We start from the raw sequence: 13,172 nt of genomic DNA, 5'->3' as shown, positions 1-13,172 counted from the left end.
GCAGATACCTTAGAAAGGTGCTGTTAAGAGTACTTTAACACTAGCGTTTTTCTTTTCCGGCATATAGTTCCGTCCTAGGGGCTCTATACCGGAAAATAACTGATCAGTTTTATCCCCATGCATTGTGAATGTAGAGCAATCCGTTCAGGATGCATCAGGATGTCTTCAGTTCAGTCTTTTTGACTGTTCAGGACAGAGATAATACCGCAGCATGCTGCGGTTTTATATCCGTCCAAAATTCTGGAACACTTGCCGGAATGCCGGATCCAGTATTAATTTACATTGGAATGTATGAGTGCCTGATCCGGCATTAAAAATACCGCAGTGCCGGATCCGTCCTTCAGGTCTGCACATGCGCAGACCTTTAAAAATGTGAAAAAAAAATAGAAACGGATCAGTTTGTCTGTATGACAAACGGACAGACAGATTCGTTCTTGCAATTTTTTAAAATAATACAATAAAATGCACTTGTGGTATAAAATAACAAATAAAAATGCAATACAGTCAATTCCCCATCACCTTGGTTAGGTTCTGTTAGTGTGGATATTGCCACTGGTGAATGTTCACAGGGGGTTACAGATATCCAAAGTGTATCTTTAATATATAGCCTGCTCTGCTGGTATATAGAAAACTGCTATTGCACATAAGTTGTAGCTCCTATCTTGATAAATACTATATTGCTCCTGTTTCTAATTCACACATATCACAATAGTAAGCAATGCACCCAGTTTGTGGGTATCACACGGTATGAGTAATCACTGGTGTGTCTCAACAGCAAACAGGCAACATATGGATGTATTCCTCCACTTGTCAATACAGTCCATGTGCTTTTCAAACACTCTGTAGTTGGTTATTAACCACTTCAGCCCCGCTAGCTGAAACCCCCTTCATGACCAGAGCACTTTTTACACTTCGGCACTACACTACTTTCACCGTTTATCGCTCGGTCATGCAACTTACCACCCAAATGAATTTTACCTCCTTTTCTTCTCACTAATGGAGCTTTCATTTGGTGGTATTTTATTGCTGCTGTCATTTTTACTTTTTTTTGTTATTAATCAAAATGTAACGATTTGTTTGCAAAAAAATGAAATTTTTCACTTTCAGCTGTAAAATTTTGCAAAAAAAAACGACATCCATATATACATTTTTCGCCAAATTTATTGTTCTACATGTCTGATAAAAAAAAAATGTTTGGGCAAAAAGGCAAAAAAAAAATGGTTTGGGTAAAAGTTATAGCGTTTACAAACTATGGTACAAAAATGTGAATTTCCGCTTTTTGAAACAGCTCTGACTTTCTGAGCACCTGTCATGTTTCCTGAGGTTCTACAATGCCCAAACAGTAGAAACACCCCACAAATGACCCCATTTCGGAAAGTAGACACCCTAAGGTATTCGCTGATGGGCATAGTGAGTTCATAGAACTTTTTATTTTTTGTCACAAGTTAGCGGAAAATGATGATGATTTTTTTTTTTTTCTTACAAAGTTTCATATTCCACTAACTTGCGACAAAAAATAAAAAATTCGAGGAACTCGCCATGCCCCTCACGGAATACCTTGGGGTGTCTTCTTTCCAAAATGGGGTCACTTGTGGCGTAGTTATACTGCCCTGGCAATTTAGGGGCCCAAATGTGTGAGAAGAACTTTGCAATCAAAATGTGTAAAAAATGACCGGTGAAATCCGAAAGGTGCACTTTGGAATATGTGCCCCTTTGCCCACCTTGGCAGCAAAAAAGTGTCACACATCTGGTATCGCCGTACTCAGGAGAAGTTGGGGAATGTGTTTTGGGGTGTCATTTTACATATACCCATGCTGGGTGAGAGAAATATCTTGGCAAAAGACAACTTTGCCCATTTTTTTATACAAAGTTGGCATTTGACCAAGATATTTTTCTCACCCAGCATGGGTATATGTAAAATGACACCCCAAAACACATTCCCCAACTTCTCCTGAGTACGGCGATACCAGATGTGTCACACTTTTTTGCTGCCAAGGTGGGCAAAGGGGCACATATTCCAAAGTGCACCTTTCGGATTTTGCAGGCCATTTTTTACACATTTTGATTGCAAGGTACTTCTCACACATTTGGGCCCCTAAATTGCCAGGGCAGTATAACTACGCCACAAGTGACCCCATTTTGGAAAGAAGACACCCCAAGGTATTCCGTGAGGGGCACGGCGAGTTCCTAGAATTTATTTATTTTTGTCACAAGTTAGCGGAAAATGATGATTTTTTTTTCATCTCTTTTTTTTCCTTACAAAGTCTCATATTCCACTAACTTGCGACAAAAAATAAAAAATTCTAGGAACTCGCCATGCCCCTCACGGAATACCTTGGGGTGTCTTCTTTCCAAAATGGGGTCACTTGTGGCGTAGTTATACTGCCCTGGCAATTTAGGGGCCCAAATGTGTGAGAAGAACTTTGCAATCAAAATGTGTAAAAAATTACCGGTGAAATCCGAAAGGTGCACTTTGGAATATGTGCCCCTTTGCCCACCTTGGCAGCAAAAAAGTGTCACACATCTGGTATCGCCGTACTCAGGAGAAGTTGGGGAATGTGTTTTGGGGTGTCATTTTACATATACCCATGCTGGGTGAGAGAAATATCTTGGCAAAAGACAACTTTGCCCATTTTTTTATACAAAGTTGGCATTTGACCAAGATATTTTTCTCACCCAGCATGGGTATATGTAAAATGACACCCCAAAACACATTCCCCAACTTCTCCTGAGTACGGCGATACCAGATGTGTCACACTTTTTTGCAGCCTAGATGCGCAAAGGGGCCCAAATTCCTTTTAGGAGGGCATTTTTAGACATTTGGATCCCAGGCTTCTTCTCACGCTTTAGGGCCCCTAAAAAGCGAGGGCAGTATAAATACCCCACATGTGACCCCACTTTGGAAAGAAGACACCCCAAGGTATCCAATGAGGGGCCTGGCAAGTTCATAGAAATTTTTTTTTTTCGCATAAGTTAGCGGAAATTGTTGTTTTTTTTTTGTTTTTTTCTCACAAAGTCTCACTTTCCGCTAACTTAGGACAAAAATTTAAATCTTTCATGGACTCAATATGCCCCTCAGCAAATACCTTGGGGTGTCTTCTTTCCAAAATGGGGTCAGTTGTGGGGTGTTTGTACTGCCCTGGCATTTGAGGGTCTCCGCAATCATTACATGTATGGCCAGCATTAGGAGTTTCTGCTATTCTCCTTATATTGAGCATACAGGTAATGAGATTTTTTTTTCCGTTCAGCCTCTGGGCTGAAAGAAAAAAATGAACGGCACAGATTTCTTCATTCGCATCGATCAATGTGGATGAAAAAATCTCTGCCCAAAAAAAAAAAAAATGGAGGGGAAAGGCGTCTGCCAGGACATAGGAGCTCCGCCCTACATCAATCGATGTGGATGAATAAATCATTGCCGGGATTTATTTTTATTTTTTTATATATATATACAAAGTGTTTGCCAAAGCATAGGAACGCCGCCTCCTCATCAGCTCGTATGCCTCGGCAAACATATCTGTTACTGCAGAGGAGAAAATCCCGTCTTGCAGCGCCGCATACACCGACTTGCGTGTAATCTGACAGCAGCGCAATGCTTCTGTCAGAATGCACATCGGTGCTGCAGCTAGTCGATCGGTTGGTCCACCTGGAAGGTAAAAAAAGAAAAAAAAAAAAAAAAAAGAAAAAACCAGGCCGCAACGCAATAATTTTATTAACTTTGCAACAGAACATATAAACTTTAACTTTTTTAACTGAACATTAACTTTTTTGCTTACTGGTGTTTTTTTTATTTTTTTGTTTTTTTACCTTTATAGAACAAACCTCTCCTTCCCCATGGGTCAATGTGCAAAGCGCAAATCGCCCAAAGATGTGGCGAAGTGCGTTATGCACTTTGTCCCATGTGAAAGGAGACGTTTGCAGCAGCAGTGAGTGAATGGGCCCTAATAGCCCTGTGTGCCTGTCCTGGTGAGATGATCCCTATGCTAATAGTGTACCTGTGAGTGGTACTTCCGGAAACACTCTCCAAAGCATAGGGCAGGGTGGTCAGGACAGTCAGGACAGAAATAGCGGGTGTCACGCCTTATTCCACTCCTGCTACAGACACGACATCTTTTTCGGGGTGACGGTTGGGTTGAGGTACCAGGAACGACATTGGGGAAATGTCGCTCGTGTAGACGGCTAACTACACTGGTGGATGGGGCCACGGAACCTCCTGGGTACAGGAGGTTCTCGATGATCTCTTCCTGAAATTTGAGGAAGGATCCAGTTCTCCCAGCCTTACTGTAGAGAACAAAACTATTATACAGAGCCAATTGAATTAAATATACAGACACCTTCTTATACCAGCGTCTGGTTCTGCGGGAAACTAAATACGGAGACAACATCTGGTCATTGAAGTCCACCCCTCCCATGAGCAAATTATAGTCGTGGACTGAGAGGGGCTTTTCAATGACACGGGTTGCTCGCTCAATTTGGATTGTCGTGTCTGCGTGAATGGAGGAGAGCATGTAAACGTCACGCTTGTCTCTCCATTTCACCGCGAGCAGTTCTTCGTTACACAGTACGGCCCTCTGCCATCTTGCAAGACGGGTGGTAACGAGCCGTTGGGGGAAGCCCGCGCGACTAGTTCGCGCGGTACCACAGGCGCCAATCCGTTCTAGAAACAAATGCCTAAAGAGGGCCACACTTGTGCAAAAATTGTCCACATAAAGATGGTACCCCTTGCCGAATAAGGGTGACACCAAGTCCCAAACTGTCTTCCCACTGCTCCCCAGGTAGTCAGGGCAACCGACCGGCTCCAGGGTCTGATCTTTTCCCTCATAGATCCGAAATTTGTGGGTATAGCCTGTGGCCCTTTCACAGAGCTTATACAATTTGACCCCATACTGGGCGCGCTTGCTTGGGATGTATTGTTTGAAGCCAAGGCGCCCGGTAAAATGTATCAGGGACTCGTCTACGCAGATGTTTTGCTCAGGGGTATACAAATCTGCAAATTTCTGGTTGAAATGGTCTATGAGGGGCCGAATTTTGTGGAGCCGGTCAAAAGCAGGGTGGCCCCTGGGACGGGAGGCGGTGTTGTCACTAAAGTGCAGGAAACGCAGGATGGCCTCAAAACGTGCCCTGGACATAGCAGCAGAGAACATGGGCATGTGATGAATCGGGTTCGTGGACCAATATGACCGCAATTCATGCTTTTTTGTCAGGCCCATGTTGAGGAGGAGGCCCAGAAAAGTTTTAAGTTCGGAAACTTGGACTGGTTTCCACCGGAAAGGCTAGGCATAAAAGCTTCCCGGGTTAGCGGTGATAAATTGTGTGGCATACCTGTTTGTTTCGGCCACAACTATGTCTAAAAGCTCCGCAGTCAAGAACAGCTCAAAAAATCCCAGGGCCGAACCGATCTGAGCCGTCTCAACCCGAACTCCAGACTGGGCAGTGAAAGGGAAAACTACAGGTGCGGCTGAAGTTGGGGACTGCCAATCAGGGTTTGCCAGCACCTCAGGGATTCTAGGGGCTCTACGGGCACGTCTTTGCGGTGGCTGCGACGGGGTCACTACTGCACGTGCCACCGTACCAACTTCAACTGCCCTTCTGGTGCTCGCCACTTCACCATGTTGTATGGCAGTGCTGGTACTAGGTCCAGGAAGGGCTGGGCTGCTGGTGTATGCCTCACCACGTAATCCGACAGCACCAGCCCCACTCTGCTGCTCTTGAAGCGGATCCTGCGCAACCTGCGGTCTAGCGACACGGGGCCGGGTACGCCTGGTGCTATCAGGGACCTCAGCCTCCTCGTCCGAACTTTGGGTCAGAGAGCCACTGCTTTCTACAGGTTCGTATTCTGACCCGCTGGATTCATCAGATGAGGGTTCCCACTCCTCATCCGACTGGGTCAGAAGCCTGTAGGCCTCTTCAGAGGAATACCCCCTGTTTGACATTTTGGGCAACTAAATTTAGGGGTATTCCCTGAGACTACCCAAGAAAAAAAAAAGCAAGCCTGTCTTACAAAGGGGAGGCTAGCGAAGTACCGGAGGCCGCTGCGGTTGATAAAAAATATCAAAACTGATTTTTTTATCGCCGCAGTGCGTGTAAATTGAATGTGCAGTGATCAAAAAAAAAATTTTTTTTGTCACTGCGGTGGGGCGGGTGTGGGCGAACGATCAGGCCTGATCGGGCAAACACTGCGTTTTGGGTGGAGGGCGAACTAAAGTGACACTAGTACTATTATAGATCTGACCGTGATCAGTTTTGATCACTTCCAGATACTATAAAAGTACAAATGCTGATTAGCGATACGCTAATCAGCGAATAACGGACTGCGGTGCGGTGGGCTGGGCGCTAACCGACGCTAACTACCTAACCAAGGGACCTAAACTATACCTAAAAACCTAAAACCTAACGGTCAATAACAGTGAAAAAAAAAGGTGACAGTTTACACTGATCACTTTTTTCCTTTCACTAGTGATTGACAAAGGGGTGATCAAAGGGTTAATTGGGGTTCAGGGGGGTGATCTGGGGCTAAGTGTGTAGTGTTGGTGTACTCACTGTGAAGCCTGCTCCTCTGCTGGATCCAACCGACGAAAAGAACCAGCAGAGGAGCAGGCAGCCATATAACAGATCATATTTACAAATATGATCTGTTATCTGGCGCTGTGATTGTTTTTTTTGAAAATCATCAGCTTGCCAGCCGCGATCATTGGCTGGCAAGCTGATGACGAAATGGTATTCGAAATGCCGGCCCGAACTGCGCATGCGCGGGCAGCATAGCGCGTAATCTCGCGTCTCGCGAGATGACGCGTATATGCGTCGTTGTGCGCAGCGCTGCCGCCTCCGGACCGCACATCTGCGTTAGGCGGTCCGGAGGCGGTTAAAGAAATGTTCACAAAAATTTCGCACAAACTTTCATATGGATTATAGTTTGAAATCCACATAAAAAAAAAATATAAAAAAATCGCATGAAACAATCGCATTGACAAACCGAAAAATTAATGTTGATGGTGTTTACAGGGTATGTTTTTAGAGTCAATACTGGTGACCCACATTCGTGGGCTTACCTGCCCTTGTACCCGACTAGTTTTTTGAGTTGTTTGTTGGATCCGGCTGCAGGCCGGCGTCCCGGCTTCTGCTACGTCGGCGTCTCGATATTAAGTAAGTCACGTGGATTGTGTTTCCAGTGATAGCTTGCCAGCAGGTTTAAGGCAGGTTATGCGAAGCGTCTATTTTCATATCCTCGAAGTCCTTTTGAATGACAGTGCACTGTTCGATCGAGGTTCAAGTCCTTGTGGGGTGAAGCATTTACCAGACACGTTTCGGGGATAGCTCTCCCCTTACTCAGTGGCAACACCCCTTGCAAGTGGATTGTGGGTTTTTATACCCTTTAATGGTCGTATGGAAAAAAGGATGTAGATTCTTTGAATGTGGATTTTTCGCATATGTGATTGTTTAATCAATTTTCTGACATTTCTTACTGCTGTGAGTCTCCATATTTGCTTGTATGCTTTATAGTCAATGCGATTTTGTTATTTTTCGAATATTTTTGTACATGCGGTTTTTGGTGCGATTATTGTGCGAATTTTCTTTTCTGATGCGTTTTTTCTTTTTGGTGCATTTTTTTTATATTTTTTGCATTAATCCATGCTGGGTTGACTGTATGTAGTATTTCTTTACAAATGCTGTCCGTTTGCATGCAGATTGCCGGATCACTCTGCTGCAAGTGTGAAAGTACCCTAAGAAAGGTCTTGGCAGGAGGAGCAAGACTGACTGACCCATTAGCTGTCCTAACAGGCCATCTGCCAAAATCTAGGGCAGTGGTGGCGAACCTATAGCACGGGTGCCAGAGGCGGCACTCAGAGCCCTCTCTGTGGGTACCCGCACCTTGGAAAAAGTCTGTGGTGTACCAATCTGGGTGGATTTGTCCACAGATCTGCAGATCACTCCAGAAGCTTTCCCATACTGTAACCAGCACTTAGCTTGGTAAAAGGGAGGAATGCAACTTATTCTAGCCAAAAAACAACGCCTCCGCCCTCTCCCTGCCGCCCTTTCAGGCATTAACTGCACAATTATTCACAGCAAGTTATCTGATTTCTCTAGGAGAAATACTAATCCATGGCCGGTGGAAAAAAAAAACAACATTTCATAAATGCAGATTTTACTTTGATAAAAATCCTGCTTCGAGGAAACAGTGTTGCGTTGCTGCATGTAAAACCTATTTCTACAATGATTCTGCACATAGGCCTGCGCAGCCTATTGCATTAGGGTGTGCACCCTAAAGCACAAACACACACCCTGCGCGTGCATGTATGTAGGTATATATTATATACACACACAAATACACTCTACATACATACAGACTCGCACTATCAATATAATAAAGGGAGAAGAAATCATTTTTAAACGTACACGTATTTTTCACTCTATAGGATGCTCTGGCCCATAAGACGCACCTAGGTTTTAGGGGGAAAGACAATAAGAAACAAAATTTTTTTTATTGCACCTGAGGTCGGACCACCAATCAGACCTCAGTTGACAGCCCAAATAAGACCACCAATGTTAATAAGACCTCAGATCAGACCCCAGTGTGAATGACCCCCAATCAGACCTCAGATAAAAGCCCCAGTGCCTATATTAGCCCCCAATACCCCTCTTCAGCCCCCAGTGCCTCCATAAGCCCCAAAATAAAAAACACAGTTCCTGCTCCAGATGTTCCCGCTCCTCACTGCCCCCACTCGGTAATCCTCTTGTATAGTCTGCTGTGTGGGCACGCACAGTGTGAGGTCACAGCGCGGCCTCACACTGTGCGCAGCCTTCACAGTGAAGCGCCGAGGACCAGGAAGGAAGAGGCGAGTATAGCGCTTTCAGCGATTCCCGATCCTGACAGAACCTCGAGTCGGCTTGATTAGGGTGTGCCCAGGCACACCCGTGTGCACGCATATGATTCTGCAGCCGAATGTGAATGTAACAAGGTCAGGGCTGCTCACCAAATACGTGGAGGGACACATTTAGCGTGTATGGAAGGATCTTTCACGGTGTGCATGCCAAACATAGGAGTAAAAGATCATGAGAACAGAGCAAGTATAATGGCGCAGAACCCCAAGAAACCGGACAGAGGTTAAACAATAGTGTATTTATTAAATAAAACGTCAGTACAGTCCAAACCAGTAATCATATACAGGTAACCAACCCGAATAATAACCTGTGCAGGGAAACACCAAGGGGACAGCCAGTGACCAGGCCAAAGTTATTGTACGCAGTATTAGTCAGTGTAACGTGGTACCTAGGGATGAGACGTCAGGATTTCCAGGGTCCAATCCAAGGTCATACACGAGACAAACTGTTCAGCAAAGATGAGGTATCCAGAGGCCACGGCTGGGGCCACCCATAAGCAAAGTACACCACCGCGTAGAGCGCACTCTTGCTGGGGGCACCGGCACCGCTCTGGCCAGGCTTAGCATTAGGACCTTTTTATCCGGCCCGCAGCGCCGCCTCCTAGCTAATTTATTCACTTCACTTGCCGCTGAGGTAAATGCAGAGAAGCGCCGTAATCTCGCACAGGCGCACTGGATACAGTAGTCTGCGCCCGGGCTGTGCGGACTACTGGCAGAGGCATCGCCGAGCGAAGTGCGCATGCGCCGTCTTCCAGCACACCTTGCTCGACAATGCCTCTGCCAGTAGTCTGCATGGCCCGGGCGCAGACTACTGTATTCAGTGCGTCTGTGCGAGATTACGGCGCTTCTCTGCATTTACCTCAGCTCCAAGTGAAGTGAATAAATTAGCTAGGAGGCGGTGCTGGGCGGGAAGGGGATCTGTGGAGGTGACACTTGTGGGGATCTGTGGATGACATGGTATGTACCTGAAGGGAGAAAACGTGGCCTTACCACAATGAAGGGTACAGTCTGTATAAATAGGTGGGCGACAAAAAAGGGGCAGGTCAAAGGGCATGGTCAATAGGCGGAGTCAGGGGGGGCGGCAAAATTAGCTTTTGCCTAGGGTGGCAAAAATCCTTGCACCAGTCCTGCCAGAGGCAGTCTCTAGAGATAAATCGAGGAAGGCAGAGGTCATGCAAAGGTAAGTCTGGGAGAATATGAACTGCAACATACACTATGGGTTGTCAAAACAGACTGACCAGCCAGGGAGATCACCTTTTAAGTACCTACTAGCCAATCATAAAGTTTCATGCGTCTATTCCTCATAGGTCATACAATGATCCTAATCCCTGACACTTGTGCAGCCTAGGCTGGTCCTTAGTCACTTAACCCATGCCTGCCCTCTAATCTACTAGAATTTACGTACAGGTATTTCCCCCGTCAGCGGCCTGCGTAGCGAATAAGATGCACGTATTGCACCTTTTGCGAACCTCCTCTCGAGCGTGCGAGCGGTCCAGCATGAATACATGATCTTGTCGGCACGGATGCCGGAACAGAACCCGCAGGTGATACCGGAGACAGGACCGGCCACTGCGTGCTGCCATCAGTCCGGTCAATCTGCCTCAGAGACCCCGGCGGTCTTCCTCTCCGGCCATGGAGTTCGGATGAAGGGAGCTGACTTGGCTGCCAATTTGAGCAGCGAAACGTGGAAGGTGTTCACTCCTTCAATCGACGGAGGAAGAGCAACCTTATAAGTAACCCGGTTGATCTTCTGTGTCACCAAGTATGGACCAATGAATCTAGGCCCCAACTTGGCAGACGGCAAGGGAATGTTCCGGGTGGAGACCCACACTGGATCTCCTACCTTAAACTGTTGCTCTGCAGTGCAATGACAATTAGCTAATCTTTTCTGTCCTAACAGGCCATCTGCCAAAGTCTAGAGCAGTGGTGGTGAACCTATGGCACAAGTGCCAGAGGTGGCCCTCAGAGCCCTCTCTGTGCGCACCCGCACCTTGGAAAAAGTCTATTTTCTGCATCACAGTTGCAGCATGTCACATGTCGTGGGACACATAGCAGTGTAGTTGTGCCCTATGTGTGGCGCGACTTATTGGTATCGTGTAGCCCTAGCCTAAAGCTGACCTACAGCAGTGAAGAAAAATGGCTGGGTTGTTATGGAAACTGGAGTAAAACTGTGTGTATATGTGGCGACTAAGGGCCTGCAAGCTTCTATTGGCCGATAAGAGACATGTGACAGTGTATGGCAGTTGAGATATGACGAAAAAGACTTGCAGGCTTGTATTAACTAATGCAGTACATTTTTGGGGAATATCTCAGGAACGGTACATCCTAGAGAGCTGAGACCCGGTCTAAAACCTTCCCGGACACCTGGTGTACCTGTGTGCCAAATTTGGTGAAGCTCGGTCCAGTCGTTTGGTCGCGCATAAAGAACAGATAGACGTTGGGACAGACAGAAACTCATTGTGTACCGGTGTTCTAACAAAAATCCTTACTTCACGAAAATACCTTACCCCTCGTGACTTCCGGGGGTGTGTGCCTATATATATTCTCATTCATCTACAACCATAGATGGACAGATACCCCCATTCCTTCATATTTTTCTTTGATAATTTTTCTAACTTTTGGAGGTATTCCCGGGTTCCTTTACATGTAGCAGTAGTGTCCTGCGCAGTTTTAACTTTCTGTGGTTTTGCAATGCTGTTTTGTACAGGTGAAACAATTGAAGGCATCTGCTTTACTTGTAGATGCAGTGATGCCAAAAGCCACATCAAACACAGCGTGCATAGTAAACTTCTGCTGCATGCATAGATCGGGTTTTATTCCCTGCAGAGCCACAACAAAACTCTTTGCCTGCACCATGTTACTACATCCATAGTCAGATGCTGAGTGACTTTTCTGGTGTTTATTTGGCCAACACTGCCTCCTAGGGACAGGTAATGAATCATGTATACTCTTTGTTGTGGGAAGGTTCCACACGACATTGCGAAGAAAAAAAAAATTGTGGTTAGTTACCACATCCCAGTGCGCAGGTGCACATCAGACAATGCAATAGCACTCTGCAAACACGAATAAAGTAAATAAATACAATAGTGCTGTACTCACTGTAGGAAATGTAAAATGCTAATGCTGCATTATAAATGTGCGATACTTGGCAAATACATTTTGTACAAAATTATTTTTGCCTGTCCACCAGTGTCAAGGTAATCTCTATGTGACAGGAACACTAAATACTACATTTACTGGGTGTCATACTGGACTCCATTAAAAATTCAGGGAATGCATGTTTCCACATGCATGCTGAGCCCACACTGTATTATACCATTTTGGTGCCACACCGGCCTCTGTTATGTTCAGGGAATGCATGTTCCACATGACATTGAGTGCCCTCTGGGTGAAATTATAGTTGAGGTATTTCACTGCCAATCCCTATGTTTTCCACTTTGAGATAAGCAGCATTGTAGCTGCCCAGCTACTTTTCATCAACTTCCAAAATTTAAGATACATGCATGTACTGGAGAAAATTCCTGACTGATCGATATGTACGACCTGCTTACAGAAACTCCCGACACCCGTCTGGTAGCTCAGGTCATGCCTCCTCCACCATGCTTATTTATCACCACTTAATTAGCAATATTTGCCATTCAGGAGTATGAGAAAGCCATGTTGGTGGGTCCTTTAGGTCATTAACCAACCTCATGGCGCTCAGCACAGTTTAGTCTACGAATCTGTGAAAACCACGGACACAACACAGATGTCATCCTTGTTTGGTCTTTGGTTTTCAGGGATCATTTCTACAATATGCCTAGAAGTGTCTCTGGAAAAAGGATGAGCCAAAAAAAAAAAAAAGACACAGACCAAACACAGATCCTTCACAGATGTCATCATGGACACATCCCAAAAATGCAAGACAAACTCATCAGTTTTGATTACATCGATCTGACAATCTAGAAAATGCACATCTATTGCTCATATATCCATTACAATCGGTACGTCATTACGTCATGAAGAAATATGTCAATCATTTCTCGTGATTCCGCATGAGGCTATGGTGAGTGTGATGGTCTTAAGATTTCTAGGCTAAAATGAAGTTCTCAAAGTTATATGGAGTCGCTCATCTTGCAGGTTATTACAGGGTGTAAATGGATTATCTAAGGCTAGTTTCACATCTGCGTTTTCAATTCCGCTATTGAGATCAGTCATAAGATCTCAATAGCGGAAGAAAACGCTTCAGTTCTGTCCCTATTCATTGTCAATGGGGACAAAACTGAATGAAACGGAATGCACTAAAATGCATTCCGT

Source organism: Bufo gargarizans, chromosome 8 (genome assembly GCF_014858855.1).
Source record: "Bufo gargarizans isolate SCDJY-AF-19 chromosome 8, ASM1485885v1, whole genome shotgun sequence".
Lineage (NCBI taxonomy): Eukaryota > Metazoa > Chordata > Amphibia > Anura > Bufonidae > Bufo > Bufo gargarizans.
The sequence above is the reverse complement of the archived record's forward strand: the minus strand, read 5'-3'. Positions refer to the sequence as shown.